The sequence below is a fragment of the Oncorhynchus keta genome, chromosome 25 (genome assembly GCF_023373465.1).
Source record: "Oncorhynchus keta strain PuntledgeMale-10-30-2019 chromosome 25, Oket_V2, whole genome shotgun sequence".
NCBI lineage: Eukaryota > Metazoa > Chordata > Actinopteri > Salmoniformes > Salmonidae > Oncorhynchus > Oncorhynchus keta.
This window is the reverse complement of record NC_068445.1, coordinates 320945-338311: the sequence shown is the minus strand read 5'-3', so window position 1 is coordinate 338311 and position 17367 is coordinate 320945. Positions and strand designations below refer to the sequence as shown.

General features: G+C 41.1%; 1 long non-coding RNA gene across 1 annotated transcript; it reads right to left on the bottom strand.

Annotated features, from left to right (window-relative positions):
• Positions 1-5405: 5405 nt before the first annotated feature.
• Positions 5406-7454, bottom strand: LOC118357886 (uncharacterized). Its single transcript, XR_004820369.2, has 2 exons — positions 6601-7454; positions 5406-6373 (listed from the first exon to the last, which is right to left on the bottom strand). It is a non-coding gene; the product is annotated as an uncharacterized LOC118357886 (long non-coding RNA).
• Positions 7455-17367: the final 9913 nt, after the last annotated feature.

The window sequence follows — 17367 nt, the reverse complement described above, 5'->3', positions numbered from 1 at the left end:
TAGCTTGGTCACGGAAATCAGAAAAGCAATCAAATTAAATTGTTTACCTTTGATGAGCTTCGGATGTTTTCACTCACGAGACTCCCAGTTAGCTAGCCAAGGTTCCTTTTTTTCCAAAAATATAATTTTTGTATGCGAAATAGCTCCGTTTGTTCTTCAAGTTTGGCTGAGAAATCGACCGGAAATTGCAGTCATGAAAACGGCGAAAAAATATTCCAAATTAGCTCCATAATATCGACAGAAACATGGCAAACGTTGTTTATAATCAATCCTCAAGGTGTTTTTCAAATATCTATTCGATAATATATCCGTCGGGACAATTCGTTTTTCAGTAGGACCGATTGGAGTTATGGCTACCTCTGTATTTTACGCGAGAGTCACCCTGGGAGCCATGAGGTGACCACTTACGCAATGTAGCCGCCTACGGCTATTCTTCAACATAAATGCGTAAAACTACGTCACAAGGCTGTAGACACCTTGGGGAATACGTAGAAAGCGTAAGCTGGTTGATAGCACATTCACAGCACAATAGGGACTTATTGGAACACAGCGCTTTCAAAATATGGGGCACTTCCGGATTGGATTTTTCTCAGGCTTTCGCCTGCAACATTAGTTCTGTTATACTCACAGACAATATCTTTACAGTTTTGGAAACATTACAGTGTTTTCTATCCTAAGCTGTCAATTATATGCATATTCTAGCATCTTGTCCTGACAAAATATTCCGTTTAAAACGGGAACGTTTTTTTCCAAAAATGAAAATACTGCCCCTAGAGGTAGGTTTTAATATCAGGTTTTAATAATCATAAATCACCGTCAACAGAATAATACAATAAATGGGTCAAACAAAACCCAGTCAATACCAGCATACCTTGCACAAGCACTACAACAAACAATTATGGACAAGGACATAGGGGGAAACAGAGGGTTAAATACACAACATGTAATTGATGGAATTGGAACCAGGTGTGATGGAAAACAAGACAAAACCAATGGAAAAATTAAAAGTCGATCGGCGATGGCTAGAAGGTGATCCTCTCAGCTCCGGCTCATTTTTAAGTCCTCTGGTGGTTATAGTCCTAACTCTGGAACAGGTAGCACCATAGAAAGAAGCTGGTTTGATGAAAACGATGTCCATTTCGTCTGTTCTCTTTGGTCGCAATGTGATTCTTTATTATTAATAGCTCATTTTTGAATGGTAACTGTGTTAAGGGTGTAGTTTTGGGCAGAGTGAGGAAAGGCGTGACTTTCTGGTCACAATAGGATATTTAGTACACAGCAGATTACCGATTGTCCTCACTCTGTAGCACCATGACCGGGATCTCTATTAATTTAAGTGAGCAGATTAGGGCTTTCAGGAGGAACGGAAAATCTACTGGAGACATTTCAAGAATACTGGTAGACTTGGGGATTTTGGTCACGGACAGTGCTATTCGCAAACACTATCATCAGATGCCTGTTTTACGCCGAACTCGAAAGCCCAGGAAAATGAACAGGTACAGTAGGCTACAATACTTTAATGTAGGCCTAATAATGCTAAAAAGAATGCTTAAATAAATCGACTTCTGGCCTTTACTGTATGCTGCATATTTTCACATTTAAAAAAATGATCAGAACACTAACCCGGATTGTTTGCGTGTTTTGTACTGTTCTGTAGTTTCGCCCCAATGATTCATCTGACAAACAAAGAACTTTGCGTCCTGCAGGCTCAGGCATGGATCAAAGCTAGCGAGATGTCATCTTCACAGACGAATCAACCGTGGCCCTTGAGCAATTTGCTCAAAGATGAACTGGTCAAGGCCATCAAGATGTTTTGGCTAGAGAAATTGATGCAACAAATACATTGATCATCTCAGCAAGGTTTTACCTGTGGTAGTGCAGCTGGGTGGAAGTGAGACTAAAGTGTAGTTTATATAAGCATCCGCATTTTATTTTATTAACAAAAACATAAAGATGTTGCTTAATAAATACTGTACTGCTGTTTTGAGTTAGAAATATAACACATTAGAGTACTTAAGCATCGAATACATTTCAAGTTGGGCGATTTTTTTCCCCAACAGTAGCCGGGTTATAAAATCTATTGTCCTGCTAATAGGAATCATTTGCATGATGGGCTACACCTGCTACAGTTGTGAAAACAAGTGCTTGAAAACCTGTTTTAAAAATGCCTCCAGTTGTCCATCACTACTGTAAATAAAAACACAGTATCTTGTTAGCATTCTTTATTGTGTCACAAATCATTTGTATCTACCTTTCCAATTACTTTTAGAGTTTGGGATTTAAGAATGTGCACTTTTAATTATTAATTACTTTGTTTAGATCAAACATGCAGACATATTTTTCTTTAAATTATTGTTTTATGTAGGATTTATGTAGGATATGTACATTTTTGACCAGTTGCAATTGTAAGTAGGCCCATTAAAGCCTTTATAGCCTACCTCAGCCAGTTAAGTTATTTTATTTTATTTTATTTTATTTCTACTGGATGTCATAAGGTTAATGCACCAATTTGTAAGTCGCTCTGGATAAGAGCGTCTGCTAAATGACTTAAATGTAAATGTTATATAGGTCTAGGCTCTGAAGAAATAGACTCCAATTAAGCCCTCTTGTTGTTTTGTAAAGTCAAATTAAAATGAAGATCATTATTGAAATGAATTGCTCGACTGGTCTAGATTTTCTCCAAGTGTGCAACACTTGCATAACAAGCTAGCTATATTTTCAGCACCAGCCTACCCCAGCACCAGCCTACCCCGGCCAAACGCGCTGGGCCAATTGTGCGCCGCCCTATGGCACTCCCAATCACGGTCGGATTTGATACAGCCTGAATTCGAACGATAAATATATATCTTTTTTTTCCAGAACATTAACTGTGTGTAGGTAGATACGTGTGTAGGTAGATGTGGAAAGATAGATACAAATGATTTGTTGCAAGTTGGGGATGGGGGAGGGGGGGTTCACGCCTAGCTAGGCTATTATTTACTGTTTTGTACTGTTTTTATTCTGTATATATGAATGATAAAAGCATGTTTCTAGTCTATTGCATAGTTACAATCACTGAAGCTGGAGATTTATATCTCCATCATTAACTTTAAGCATCAAATGTCAGAGCAGCTCGCAGATCATTGCAGCTTTACATAGCCCATCTGTAAATAGCCCATCCAACTACCTCATCCCCATATTGTTTTTTTTTTTTTGCTTATTTGCACCCCGTATCTCTACTTGCACATTCATCTTCTGCACATCTATCACTCCAGGGTTTAAATGCTAAATTGTAATTACTTTGCCACTATGGACTATTTATTGCCTTACCTCCCTAATCTTACCTCATTTGCACACACTGTATATAGATTTTTTCTATTGTGTTATTGACGGTACGTTTGTTTATCCCATCTGTAACTCTGTGTTGTTGTTTGTGTCGCACTGCTTTGCTTTATCTTGGCCAGGTCACAGTTGCAAATGATCTCAACTAGCCTACCTGGTTAAATAAAGGTGAAATAAAAAATATTAGACAATTCTTTAGTAAAGGTTGAATAGTCTATTGCCCACCCTGCTACACTTGTAAAAACGAATAATAATACTTTTTCCTCTTTCCACATGTTAAAGATTCCAGTAGATCATTTTTTTTTAGCCACAATCGGCCCCAACTCCAATTAATACATTTGGGCACGGTCGATAGCGTGCTGGACATCGGGCTAGAATGTTGTGGGTTCGAAACCTGCTCCCTGCTTGTTTCATGACATTATTATGCAGGTCTCAGAGCAAATAGCCTGGATTGTTACTCCCATCTAATTCCTCGCTCTCTTCCACGTGTCATTGGCAGGATGTACTGTTTTTATTTTGTATATATGAATTATAAAACTCATGTATCTAGTCTATTGCATAGTTACAATGTGTAATAATTGATGTCCCAGGAGCAGGAAACACGGTTGATAACACAGTGTATGATTGTAATACATACACGCAGACACAGCATCATTCACAGAATGTAGTTCTATACACCTGGTATTGAATATGGCAGAAAAAAAACTTGCTAAATAGCGATTTTCGTAAATTAACTTTCTGATGAAAAAATATGCACAATCGTTTGTCTCTACATTGACTAACATATTCCTCTCAATTGTACATTTTTTTCTTGACTCGTTATAACGTTATAACTACTTACATTTGCCTCCCCGTAATGTTTTGTCAGACATCTTTGCTGAAGAAAGTCACCAGGGAAAGGTGGCTCCGCGTCAAATTTGTCTTTGGAACCACTCAATATGATTGGTCATATAAAAACCTGGGGACCCAAATGCATAATGAGTGCTCTAACTCCCCCTTGTGGTGGTCTGGAACAATGAAGCTGTGACGCTGGGTACCTCTATGTCCCGTGGTGTAAGTTCACAACTTTTAAAGGAGGAACCACGGTACCACTTTTAGTCTTAATATTTACTGCACTACTCACTGTTTAGCACATGACCTCACATGTGAATCCTTGAAGAGATGGGTGGCTTAAAAGGGTGGGAACAATGCTGAATGGGTGTAGACAAAGGAGAGCACCCCAGTAGGTACCAAACCTTTCAAAGGCCCTTTTCTCAAAAGTGAGTTTACATGTTGATCAACTTTTAAAGCAGAATTCCTAATTTGCAGTGTATGATATACCATTTTGTAGCTCTGAGTCTCAATTTCCCAAACCCAATATCAAATTTTGCAGCATAATACCGATTTGAGCTGGTCAGTCACATTTGTTCCCTTTCCCCCTCATAACTTAGCCTACTGTTCTGACTTGGTGGTGCACGTGTAGGCTATAGCCTGTTTCAGAGAAATGTCATCATCGAATATTGTAAGAGCTTTCATTGTCTGCTTATATGCCCCTTTTATTTATCCTACGGTTCTGACTTGGTGTACAGGGAGAATACTGTAAGAACGGTCCATGTTCTGAATTTTTTCGCTGCACATTTCAAAATGCTGAACAAATAGTTATATTGACAACATCCGTCCTGGCTCACTCATTATTGTCTTAATCTAAATTACGGATGGTCTCTTATCCGCTCGTTGTCCCCTTATGCCATGGTTTGTACATCTGAATTGTCAGTAGAAACCACATTTGTTTAAGGAAGTCAGCCATATCAGCTATGTTTTTTAAAAAGGCAGTAAATAAGGCTGAATTAACTATTTTGCTGCAAGATAAGGCTCCGCTGATAACCAGGGGTAGCGGTGGTAATGATTCACTCCATGGAGCTGAAAAGAAGGCTCTGCCGTTCGGACAGCTTAATGTAAGCCCTAACAGTTTGTGGGCACCGTTTGGCACCATTTATAGTACAATTCATGTATTGTTTAGTGTTGTGTAGTGGCTTTACTGGCATGCATCAAAAATATCTTGCCCCACAAAGATGTTCATGCTAATATTGCTATGGCAAACAGTGTGAAGTCATACATTAAACATATTTATTCAGTCAGGCTTTTGATGTTCATCTTCACATTTAGAACAAATACTGACATTTTAGTGATCACATATACGCAGTCAACAAATTACAAATAAGCAGGTGTAGTCTTGTTGGCTACAACTCTTGTGCAACTCGTGTAGCCTATGTAGGCTTTAATCTAAATATTTTCAATATTGTCCATCTGTGAACATCTGTAGCCATGATGACATACCACATATGGTTGGACAACGTACATTTCACATGCAGGGTAATAAAATAGGCGAAGGGTTTGCAAGAATTTACCACAAGAGACCTGCAGGTTAATGAATCATCCATTTTTAAAGGTGAAGTTGAGGTAGCATTCGATACTATGACATTCCTAGTGAAATATTTTTGGATAGCTGGAAAAATAAATGCTGGTTAAGAGAGACAATTTTACAGTCTGGTCCATTCCATCTCTCAAATCCTATTTCACCTTTTTCCACAACAAAAGTGAATTTACATTTCTCATGCATCATTCTTGGAAGGGTCCCACAACACAAGGATACAGAAGACTATCTCCGACAATGATGGTAATAGGAATATGTTTTGGGTGTTCACGTTGAATTTGGTTAATTTACTTTTACAGAAGATAAATGAGGTGTTTATATTTTTCACAAATATGTCACCACAACATGTGCATTAATTCATTAAAATTAAATGTATTAATACCAGGTTAGAAATGAAAATGTGTCAGTCTTTACAGTAAAACAACAAAAAAAGAAATACAAGAGTGTGGGTAGGCTACCAGATAAAGTTTGGCTGGGAAATAGTGGAAAAGGAAATTGAAGCAAACAAGGGCCGTGGGTGTTGCGCAAAAATTGCAAAATTAGGCACTTAGATTGTTCACACCGGTTGCCCCAAGACCCTCAGCTATGCTTAAAATTCTTCCTCTGTCTTTGCTCATCCTTAAGTGATCAAAACCGATTCTGTGTGTGAGAGAAAAAAACAGAAACATCAACACCTACAGTCTTGACACATTACGTAAATAGTTGACACTGTTAACTCCCAACCCTGGACCTGGAGAGCCAGGTTGCAGACTTTTGTTCTAACATTTAGATCTTGATTCAGTTGGTTTATAGGTCTGAAACAGAAACTTGGCACCCTGTGGGGTCTCTATAGGACCAGGGTTGGTGACTCCTTTGTAATAGCCTACCTTCCCTTCCGCTTGGGACACACTCTCCTCCACACCGTTCTCCATACCGCACAGCTTAGCGCTGGGCTGCCCCAGATGTACAATGCTGGTGTGACCAATGCGTTAAACCTCGCCAAGATGGCAAACAGATTTGTTGCCTCATTCCTAAACTTCAGACCGTGGTAAGTTAGCTGCCGCACTATGATATTGACAAAGGAGGGAGCCCATAACACTAAGAAGCATATGACCACAAACACTATGATGCGCAGAGACTCTTTCTTGTTTTCTCTCTCAGTGCTGGGTGCCTCTCGCCCTAGCTGGTTTCTGGCTATGATGTACAACTTGATGGTCATCAATACCTTGGTAAGAACTATTATTTGCAAAGTCATAACGCCGAATGCATTAATCTGCGCAGCTTTTGAGATGGGAACCATGTTTTGCACCATTAATATGGAATAGGTGTAAATCCAACAAAACGCACAAATTCCAATGACAAACGAACGCGACATGAAGCGATTGTAAAAAAAGGGGTGGCACACTGCAAAGTACCTGTCAAATTGCGCAAACAAAAATGTGAGCACATTCACCCCTAGGAATGAAGGCAAAATGTAAAACGTTCCATTCCTGGATGGGTAGCCTTCTTGAACGTCGAAGAGACCGAGGTAATAAATGGAAAAACCAGTCAGTGTGTCACTGATGCTGGTGTTCAACATGAATATGAACCGGTTCTGTATTCGCAGAGATCTCGTGCTAAAGATAGCGATCACTACCGAGCCAGCGATGAGAATAGCACTTGTAGCGAACAGAATGTGGAAAATAAAGATAAGAACGTCCTTGGGGCTGTCGAAGTCAACCCACAGTAGAATGGTCGCGTTTGAGAGCATCGTGACCTTTTGTCAGATGGTTAGCGATGAATCAGTATTTATAGCCTAACCACCATGTCTAATGAATGCACGTCTCTCCTGAGGGTCAGCACATTGTCACCAGAGTAAATATGTTTACAGGCACACAATTAGCGTTGTTATGCAAGGTCAGGGGTAGATTGGGCCTGAGATGGGAACATGGAAAGTTTAACCACTATATGATTTGTATTGGGTGAAAAACAATGCCTTATCGTATTTAGATTACAAAATGCATAAAGGACAATGACTTAATTGCCATGTCAAGGAATTCATGTTTGCTATCGCCAAATCCCAATGCTCTTTATTATCCGAAGTGAGGGGTAGAAGGAGCCTAATTCCCTCTCTTACTTATTGCTAACTATCCACATATTGGGTCTTGCCAGGGAAAGAAGAGCCCACACATTAGTTTGAGTTAATTAGACCTGTAATCAGTAGGCTATAGGCCTAATTCATCCCTCCATAGACTGTCTTGAATGATGTCACACTGCCAAATGTCTTGTAATATAATTATATTGTGCACAGGAGGAATCAAATGAGTTGTTATGGACCTTTTCTCAAATTGATTAGCTTAACTTTTTTTAGGATAGGATGCATCATTTTCATTTTTGGATGAATAGCGTGCCCAGAGTGAACTGTCTCCTACTCTGTCCTAGATGCTAATATATGCATATTATTATTAGTATTGAATAGAAAACACTCTGAAGTTTCGACAACTGTTTGAATGATGTCTGTGAGTATAACAGAATTCATATGGCAGGCAAAAACCTGGGAAAAAATCGAACCAGGAAGTGGGAAATCTGAGGTTTGTAGTTTTTCAACTCAGCCCCTATTGAAGATACAGTGGGATATTGGTCATCATACACTTCCTAAGGCTTCCACTAGATGTCAACAGTCTTTAGAACGTTGTTTCAGGCTTCTACTGTGAAGGCCGGCTGAATGAGAGGGGAATGAGTCAGAGGTTTGCCAGTAGCCACGAGCTCGTGACGCGTGGTCATGTGAAAGTTACCTCGCGTTCCATTGCTTTTCTACAGACAAAGGAATTCTCCGGTTGGGACATTATTGAAGATTTATGTTAAAAACATCCTAAAGATTTATCCTATCCACTGGACTTGCACGCGCGTTTGGATTTGTTTACCAAACGCCCTAACTAAAGGAGGTATATGGACATAAATGATTAACTTTATCAAACAAATCAAACATTTATTGTGGAACTGGGATTCCTGGGAGTGCATTCTGATGAAGATCATCAAAGGTGAGTGAATATTTATAATGCTATTTCTGACTAATGTTGACTACACAACATGGCGGATATTTATTTGGCTGGTTTGGGCTCTGAGCGCTGTACTCAGAATATTGCATGGTATGCTTTTTCCGTAAAGTTTTTTTGAAATCTGACAAAGCGGTTGCATTAAGGAAAAGTTTATCTAAAGTTCCATGTATAATAGTTGTATCTATTATCAATGTTTATGATGAGTTTTTCTGTGAATTGATGTGGCTCTCTGCAAAATCACTGCATGTTTTGGAACAACTGAACATAACACGCCAATGAAAAATTAGATTTTTTTTATATAAATATGCACTTTATCGAACAAAACATACATGTATTGTGTAACATGAAGGCATATGAGTGTCATCTGATGAAGATCATCAAAGGTTAGTGATTCATTTTATCTATATTTCTGCTTTTTGTGACTCCTCACTTTGTCTGGAAAAATGGCTGTGTTTTTCTGTGACTTGGTGGTGATCTAACATAATTGTTTGTGGAGCTTTCGCTGTAAAGTCTTTTTGAAATCAGACACTGTGGCTGGATTAACGAGAATTCTATCTTTAAAATGGTGCCTTAGACTTGTATGTTTGGGAAATTTGATTTATGAGATTTCTGTTGTTTGAATTTGGCGCCCTGCAATTTCACTGGCCGTTTGGCGAGGGGTTCCACTAGCGGAACGGAACCCCGTTCCCAGACAGGTTAATGTACAAAAAAATATGCTTTTCTATCAAAAACAAGGGAATTTTGAAGTCACCCCAAACTCTTGAACGGTAGTGTATATAAAAACAAATTGTTCTCCCCACTTCTAAATCCAAAGCTGCACCCCTGGTGTGCAGCATATTGTTTTTAAACATGAATGTTTTTACCCTCCGACAAAACAATAGTTGATTCAAAGGGGGTGTGGCAGATTTCAAAACTCTCTCCGTGAAGGACTCCGGTAGAATACATGACTATCCTTGATGAGAGGTGGCTATTGAGGAGGGGAGGACACTTCTGTTTGCCTACTAACGAATCGAAACTCTTCGACCACTCAATCAAACTTCGAGATCCGGGTCACGGGGGAGAGAGGACGGAGGATAGACTTTTGCCCATGGAATCTGTAATGGCTCATGATAATAAGATGACGTATCTCTGTACTTGCCACTGAATGTGTTGAGCATCTGACTAAGGACCTGGGGCCTTATTCCTAAAAAAAAATAGTAGATTTATAGTTGAACTTAGTCGTAAGATAATTTCCGACGGTGTGCTTACGTTCGATGCATAAAAGATATTGAGCATGAAAAACCTTGCTTACGCAGGTACATCATCTCAAATCTCAAATTAAATTATAATTGACGGCACCTGAACGTGCCTTACATCAGTACATACATGAAGGGAACATTTTCACATTTGCCATATCATACCTTAAGGGAACATTTTGACATTTGCCATATGATTAGTGAGAAAGTCCACATTGCAAATGTACGGTCCTTTACTAGACGTACGAAAAAGTTTGTAAAATTTGCGGACAGCGTCGGGCCGTGCGGCAGGGCGACATCTTCCAGGAAGTCATCAAACAAACTCCCTCGGACCTTCGGTTTCCGTTTGATAAAATAATCAAATTTTTGTCATTTTTCCGCTGTCCCGGTAAATCCCACAAGAGGGCGAATGGAATCATATTGCAAATGTACAAAACATCACGAATCACAACGTGGCCTTATCTCCTAAACAGAAAATATTTTGAAGCCTGAAAATTGGTGAGCATAGGATTGGCATAATGGGCAGTTGGTTGTCAGTTGGCCCCGAACAAGATGGCATCTAGGCCTCAACGGTTTTTGAGTTATGGCCATTTTTCTGGGATTGAAGGTCCAAAATGAAAATAGAGCAATAATTTTTCTGCTTCACGTCAAAGTAAAGGAACCTACGGTGTCAATAAAAAAAGAACCAGCCATTTATCTATCGTCATTTAAGAGAAATCGTACAATGTCACATTGGTGATGTTCAAAAATAGTAATAGTAAAACAGTTACAGATCCAGTTGCAGCGTGTTCATACAAATCTTTTTAAAGTGTGCCTCAGAGCTCTGTGAGATTTCAGTGATTTTCTGTGATTTTCTGAAATAACACACACTCACTTAACCCTCCGTCAATAAGTCAGTTCTTAACGTAAAGACTTAAAACTCAAGATTCTATAATTGCATACCCTGAGGAGGATGTGTTCACTTTCAGCTTCCTGTGTAAACCGTAAGTGCCTTAAAATGGTGTCATAGGTGCAGTTTCGAAGGGTTAAAAATGTCCGATCTTTTCAAAAATTAATGTGTGATTAGGCAACCCTTGTGAACTGTAAGTCAGTTATTTCTCCCAACAGATGTCAAAGAAAAGCTCTCTCACACACACACACACTCACACACACACAGCAAGGATGGGTGACAAAGTGCGGTGCTTAAAGACACACAGAGCCTGCAATGTCATTTCCATATTCTCAAGGCCGTGCCGAGTTCAACGACATGCCCCGCTTGACCGTAATTCGCTCTGATTGCAGCGACCGTGAAAAAGTAGGCCCAAAATGAAGCCTGGCCCTAAATGTAATTTGCTTTTGGGTGACAGTGAGAGAACCGTTAGGGTGAGAAGCCCAATTCATCCTCAGGAACGTTCCTGAGGTCCTCCCGATCCGTGCAAGCCTAACCTTGACCGTGTGGCATTAACCCTTAACAGTTAAAAGAAGGTGTTTACATCAAACAGTTTTCAATGACTTCTCTCCCCATAGGAATACAATGCCTGCACCCCTAAATTCAACCTGAAGCCTATGTGGCTTATGAATGTCTTATGAACCTGTCTTCAATGACTGTCAATCAGGACACGATGAGGTCTACCTGTGTCGATTCTAAGTTTGCTGAAGCAACCGGAAGTGGTTAAAATCATCCTAAACGTGTTTTTCCATACCCAACCAGCAGTTTGTGATAAACAGTGCATTCAACCCTGTGTAAATCAGTCAGTTCTCAACGTAAACACTTAAAACTCAGGTTTCTGTAAAGGCATACCCCAATCAGGATATGAGTTTACTTATAGCTTCCTGTGCCGACCGGAAGTGCCTTAAATGGTGTCATAGTGGCTGTTTCGAAGGGTTAAAAAGGTCAGATCTTTTCAAAACCTCATATGTGTGATTAGGCAACCCCCATGAACTGGGTAAAACAAAGCGCGGGAACAGTCCTACGCCATTTCCGGTCACAACTTGCAGACTTGCAGACTTGTGTTGCTGTGCGTTCTGTTGCCAACCTTACTTGCTACCTGACAACTTTACGGTTTTTACTTTTTAATTACCGTTTATATTTTTGTTTTTTCCCTCAACTTTTTCACTCCGGACGCTTTATCTGGACATGGTTCGTCAGGACCTACAACAGCCGAAGCTAAGTAATAACATTAACACGATGCCTTCTAATTGCAGTCGCTGTACTCATAATATACAGAAGAACGATCGCCTTACGGCGAGGATAGCTACAAGCCCAGCTTCAGACGCAATCGTTAGGCAAGGGTAATTTCAGTGTAGGAAAGGATGAAACAGCGTCTGTGCCACCAGTAAGTACAGATAGTAACGTTAGTATAAATCCCCTCGCACAGTCCCCGCAGCCGGACAACATTCTCACGGTTTCTGGAAGGAAATTCTGTAGGAATTGCTCAACCGGTGTCGCTCATTCAGCCGACAGAAACTTTCAACCGGTTTTCCCCATTAAGCAGCAAGTCGGAGTCAGAGGCCGAGCCTTCTCTTGTCTCTACCTCCTCCCGTTACGGGGTCTGAGACATCAAAGCTTCCCACCATTAGCTCTGAGAAATTGAAAACTCTAGTCATTGGCGACTCCATTACCCGCAGTATTAGACTTAAAACGAATCATCCAGCGATCATACACTGTTTACCAGGGGGCAGGGCTACCGACGTTAAGGCTAATCTGAAGATGGTGCTGGCTAAAGCTAAAACTGGCGAGTGTAGAGAGTATAGAGATATTGTTATCCACGTCAGCACCAACGATGTTAGGATGAAACCGTCAGAGATCACCAAGCGTAACATAGAAAGATGTGTCAGCATCGAGTAATTGTCTCTGGCCCCCTCCCAGTTAGGGGGAGTGATGAGCTCTACAGCAGAGTCTCACAACTCAATCACTGGTTGAAAACTGTTTTCTGCCCCTCCCAAAAGATAGAATTTGTAGATAATTGGCCCTCTTTCTGGGACTCACCCACAAACAGGACCAAGCCTGACCTGCTGAGGAGTGACGGACTCCATCCTAGCTGGAGGGGTGCTCTCATCTTATCTACCAACATAGACAAGGCTCTAACTCCTCTAGCTCCACAGTGAAATAGGGTGCAGGCCAGACAGCAGGCTGTTAGCCAGCCTGCCAGCATAGTGGAGTCTGCCACTAGCACAGTCAGTGTAGTCAGCTCAAACCAAATCAAATAAAATAAAATCAAATCAAATGTTATTTGTCACATACACATGGTTAGCAGATGTTAATGCGAGTGTAGCGAAATGCTTGTGCTTCTAGTTCCGACAATGCAGTAATAACCAACAAGTAATCTAGCTAACAATTCCAAAACTATAGACACAAATGTAAGGGGATGTGTAAGGGGATAAAGAATTTGTACATAAAGATATATAAATGAGTGATGGTACAGAGCGGCATAGGCAAGATACAGTAGATGGTATTGAGTACAGTATATACATATGAGATGAGTATGTAAACAAAGTGGCATAGTTAAAGTGGCTAGTGATACATGTATTACATAAAGATGCAGTAGATGATATAGAGCTCAGCTATCCCCATTGAGACCGTGTCTGTGCCTCGACCTAGGTTGGGCAAAACTAAACATGGCGGTGTTCGCCCTAGCAATCTCACTAGGATAAAGACCTCCTCCATTCCTGTCATTATTGAAAGAGATCATGATACCTCACATCTCAAAATAGGGCTACTTAATGTTAGATCCCTTACTTCAAAGGCAATTATAGTCAAGGACCTAATCACTGATCATAATCTTGATGTGATTGGCCTGACTGAAACATGGCTTAAGCCTGATGAATTTACTGTGTTAAATGAGGCCTCACCTCCTAGCTACACTAGTGACCATATCCCCCGTGCATCCCGCAATGGCGGTGTTGCTAACATTTACGATAGCAAATTTCAATTTACAAAAACAAAAATGACGTTTTGGTCTTTTGAGCTTCTAGTCAGGAAATCTATGCAGCCTACTCAATCAATTTTTATAGCCACTGTTTACAGGCCTCCTGGGCCATATACAGCGTTCCTCATTGAGTTCCCTGAATTCCTATCGGACCTTGTAGTCATAGCAGATAATATTCTAATCTTTGATGACTTTAATATTCACGTGGAAAAGTCCACAGACCCACTCCAAAAGGCTTTCGGAGCCATCATTGACTCAGTGGGTTTTGTCCAACATGTCTCTGGACCCACTCACGGTCACAGTCATACTCTTGACCTAGTTTTGTCCCATGGAATAAATGTTGTGGATCTTAATGTTTTTCCTCATAATCCTGGACTCTCGGACCACCATTTTATTACGTTTGCAATTGCAACAAATAATCTGCTCAGAACCCAACCAAGGAACATCAAAAGTCGTGCTATAAATTAACAGACAACACAAAGATTCCTTGATGTCCTTCCAGATTCCCCCTGTCTACCCAAGGACGCCACAGGACAAAAATCAGTTAACCACCTAACTGAGGAACTCAATTTAACCTTGCGCAATACCCTAGATGCAGTTGCACCCCTAAAAACGAAAAACATTTCTCAAAAGAAACTAGCTCCCTGGTACACAGAAAATACCCGAGCTCTGAAGCAAGCTTCCAGAAAATTGGAACGGAAATGGCGCCACACCAAACTGGAAGTCTTCCGACTAGCTTGGAAAGACAGTACCGTGCAGTACCGAAGAGCCCTTACTGCTGCTCGATCATCCTATTTTTCCAACTTAATTGAGGATAATAAGAACAATCCGAAATTCCTTTTTGATACTGTCGCAAAGCTAACTAAAAAGCATTCCCCAAGAGAGGATGGCTTTTACTTCAGCAGTGATAAATTGAGTCTGCTCAACTCTGCCAGGACCTAGGATCAAGAGAGACGCTCAAGTGTTTTAGTACAATATCTCTTGACACAATGATGAAAATAATCATGGCCTCTAAAACCTTCAAGCTGCATACTGGACCCTATTCCAACTGAACTACTGAAAGAGCTGCTTCCTGTGTTTGGCCTTCCTATGTTGAACATAATAAATGGATGTGTACCAAACTCACTAAAAGTGGCAGTAATAAAGCCTCTCTTGAAAAAGCCAAACCTTGACCCAGAAAATATAAAAAACTATCGGCCTATATCGAATCTTCCATTCCTCTCAAAAATGTTAGAAAAGGCTGTTGCGCAGCAACTCACTGCCTTCCTGAAGACAAACAATGTATATGAAATGCTTCAGTCTGGTTTTAGACCCCATCATAGCACTGAGACTGCACTTGTGAAGGTGGTAAATTACCTTTTAATGGCATCAGACCGAGGCTCTGCATCTGTCCTCGTGCTCCTGAACCTTAGTGCTGCTTTTGATACCATCGATCACCACATTCTTTTGGAGAGATTGGAAAGCCAAATTGGTCTACACGGACAAGTTCTGGCCTGGTTTAGATCTTATCTGTCGGAAAGATATCATTTTGTCTCTGTGAATGGTTTGTCCTCTGACAAATCAACTGTTAATTTCGGTGTTCCTCAAGGTTCCGTTTTAGGACAACTATTGTTTTCACTATATATTTTACCTCTTGGGGATGTCATTTGAAAACATAATGTTAACTTTCACTGCTATGACTGGATGACACACAGCTGTACATTTCAGTGAAACATGGTGAAGCCCCAAAATTGCCCTCGCTAGAAGCATGCGTTTCAGACATAAGGAAGTGGATGGCTGCAAACTTTCTACTTTTAAACTCGGACAAAACAGAGATGTTTGTTCTAGGTCCCAAGAAACAAAGAGATCTTCTGTTGAATCTGACAATTAATCTTAATGGTTGTACAGTCGTCTCAAATAAAACTGTGAAGGACCTCTGCGTTACTCTGGACCCCGATCTCTCTTTTGAAGAACATATCAAGACCATTTCAAGGACAGCTTTTTTCCATCTACGTAACATTGCAAAAATCAGAAACTTTCTGTCCAAAAATGATGCAGAAAAATTAATCCATGCTTTTGTCACTTCTAGGTTAGACTACTGCAATGCTCTACTTTCCGGCTACCCGGATAAAGCACCAAATAAACTTCAGTTAGTGCTAAATACGGCTGCTAGAATCCTGACTAGTACTCAAAAATGTGATCATATTACTCCAGTGCTAGCCTCCCTACACTGGCTTCCTGTCAAGGCAAGGGCTGATTTCAAGGTTTTACTGCTAACCTACAAAGCATTACATGGGCTTGCTCCTACCTATCTCTCTGATTTGGTCCTGCCGTACATACCTACACGTACGCTACGGTCACAAGACGCAGGCCTCCTAATTGTCCCTAGAATTTCTAAGCAAACAGCTGGAGGCAGGGCTTTCTCCTATAGAGCTCCATTTTTATGGAATGGTCTTCCTTCCCATGTAAGAGACGCAAACTCGGTCTCAACCTTTAAGTCTTTACTGAAGACTCATCTCTTCAGTGGGTCACATGATTGAGTGTAGTCTGGCCCAGGAGTGGGAAGGTGAACGGAACGGCTCTGGAGCAACGAACCGCCCTTGCTGTCTCTGCCTGGCCGTTCCCCTCTTTCCACTGGGATTCTCTGCCTCTAACCCTATTACAGGGACTGAGTCACTGGCTTACTGGGGCTCTTTCATACCGTCCCTAGGAGGGGTGCGTCACTTGAGTGGGTTGAGTCACTGATGTGATCTTCCTATCTGGTTTGGCACCCACCCCCCTTGGGTTGTGCCGTGGCGGAGATCTTTGTGGGCTATACTCGGCCTTGTCTCAGGATGGTAAGTTGGTGGTTGAAGATATCCCTTTAGTGGTGTGGGGGCTGTGCTTTGGCAAAGTGGGTGGGGTTATATCCTTCCTGTTTGGCCCTGTCCGGGGGTGTCCTCGGATGGGGCCACAGTGTCTCCTGACCCCTCCTGTCTCAGCCTCCAGTATTTATGCTGCAGTAGTTTCTGTGTCGGGGGGCTAGGGTCAGTTTGTTGTATCTGGAGTACTTCTCCTGTCGTATTCTGTGTCCTGTGTGAATTTAAGTGTGCTCTCTCTAATTCTCTCTTTCTCTCTTTCTTTCTCTCTCTCGGAGGACCTGAGCCCTAGGACCATGCCTCAGGACTACCTGACATGATGACTCCTTGTTGTCCCCAGTCCACCTGGCCGTGCTGCTGCTCCAGTTTCAACTGTTCTGCCTTATTATTATTTGACCATGCTGGTCATTCATGAACATTTGAACATATTGGCCATGTTCTGTTATAATCTCCACCCGGCACAGCCAAAAGAGGACTGGCCACCCCACATAGCCTGGTTCCTCTCTAGGTTTCTTCCTAGGTTTTGACCTTTCTAGGGAGTTTTTCCTAGCCACCGTGCTTCTACACCTGCATTGCTTGCTGTTTGAGGTTTTAGGCTGGGTTTCTGTACAGCACTTTGAGATATCAGCTGATGTA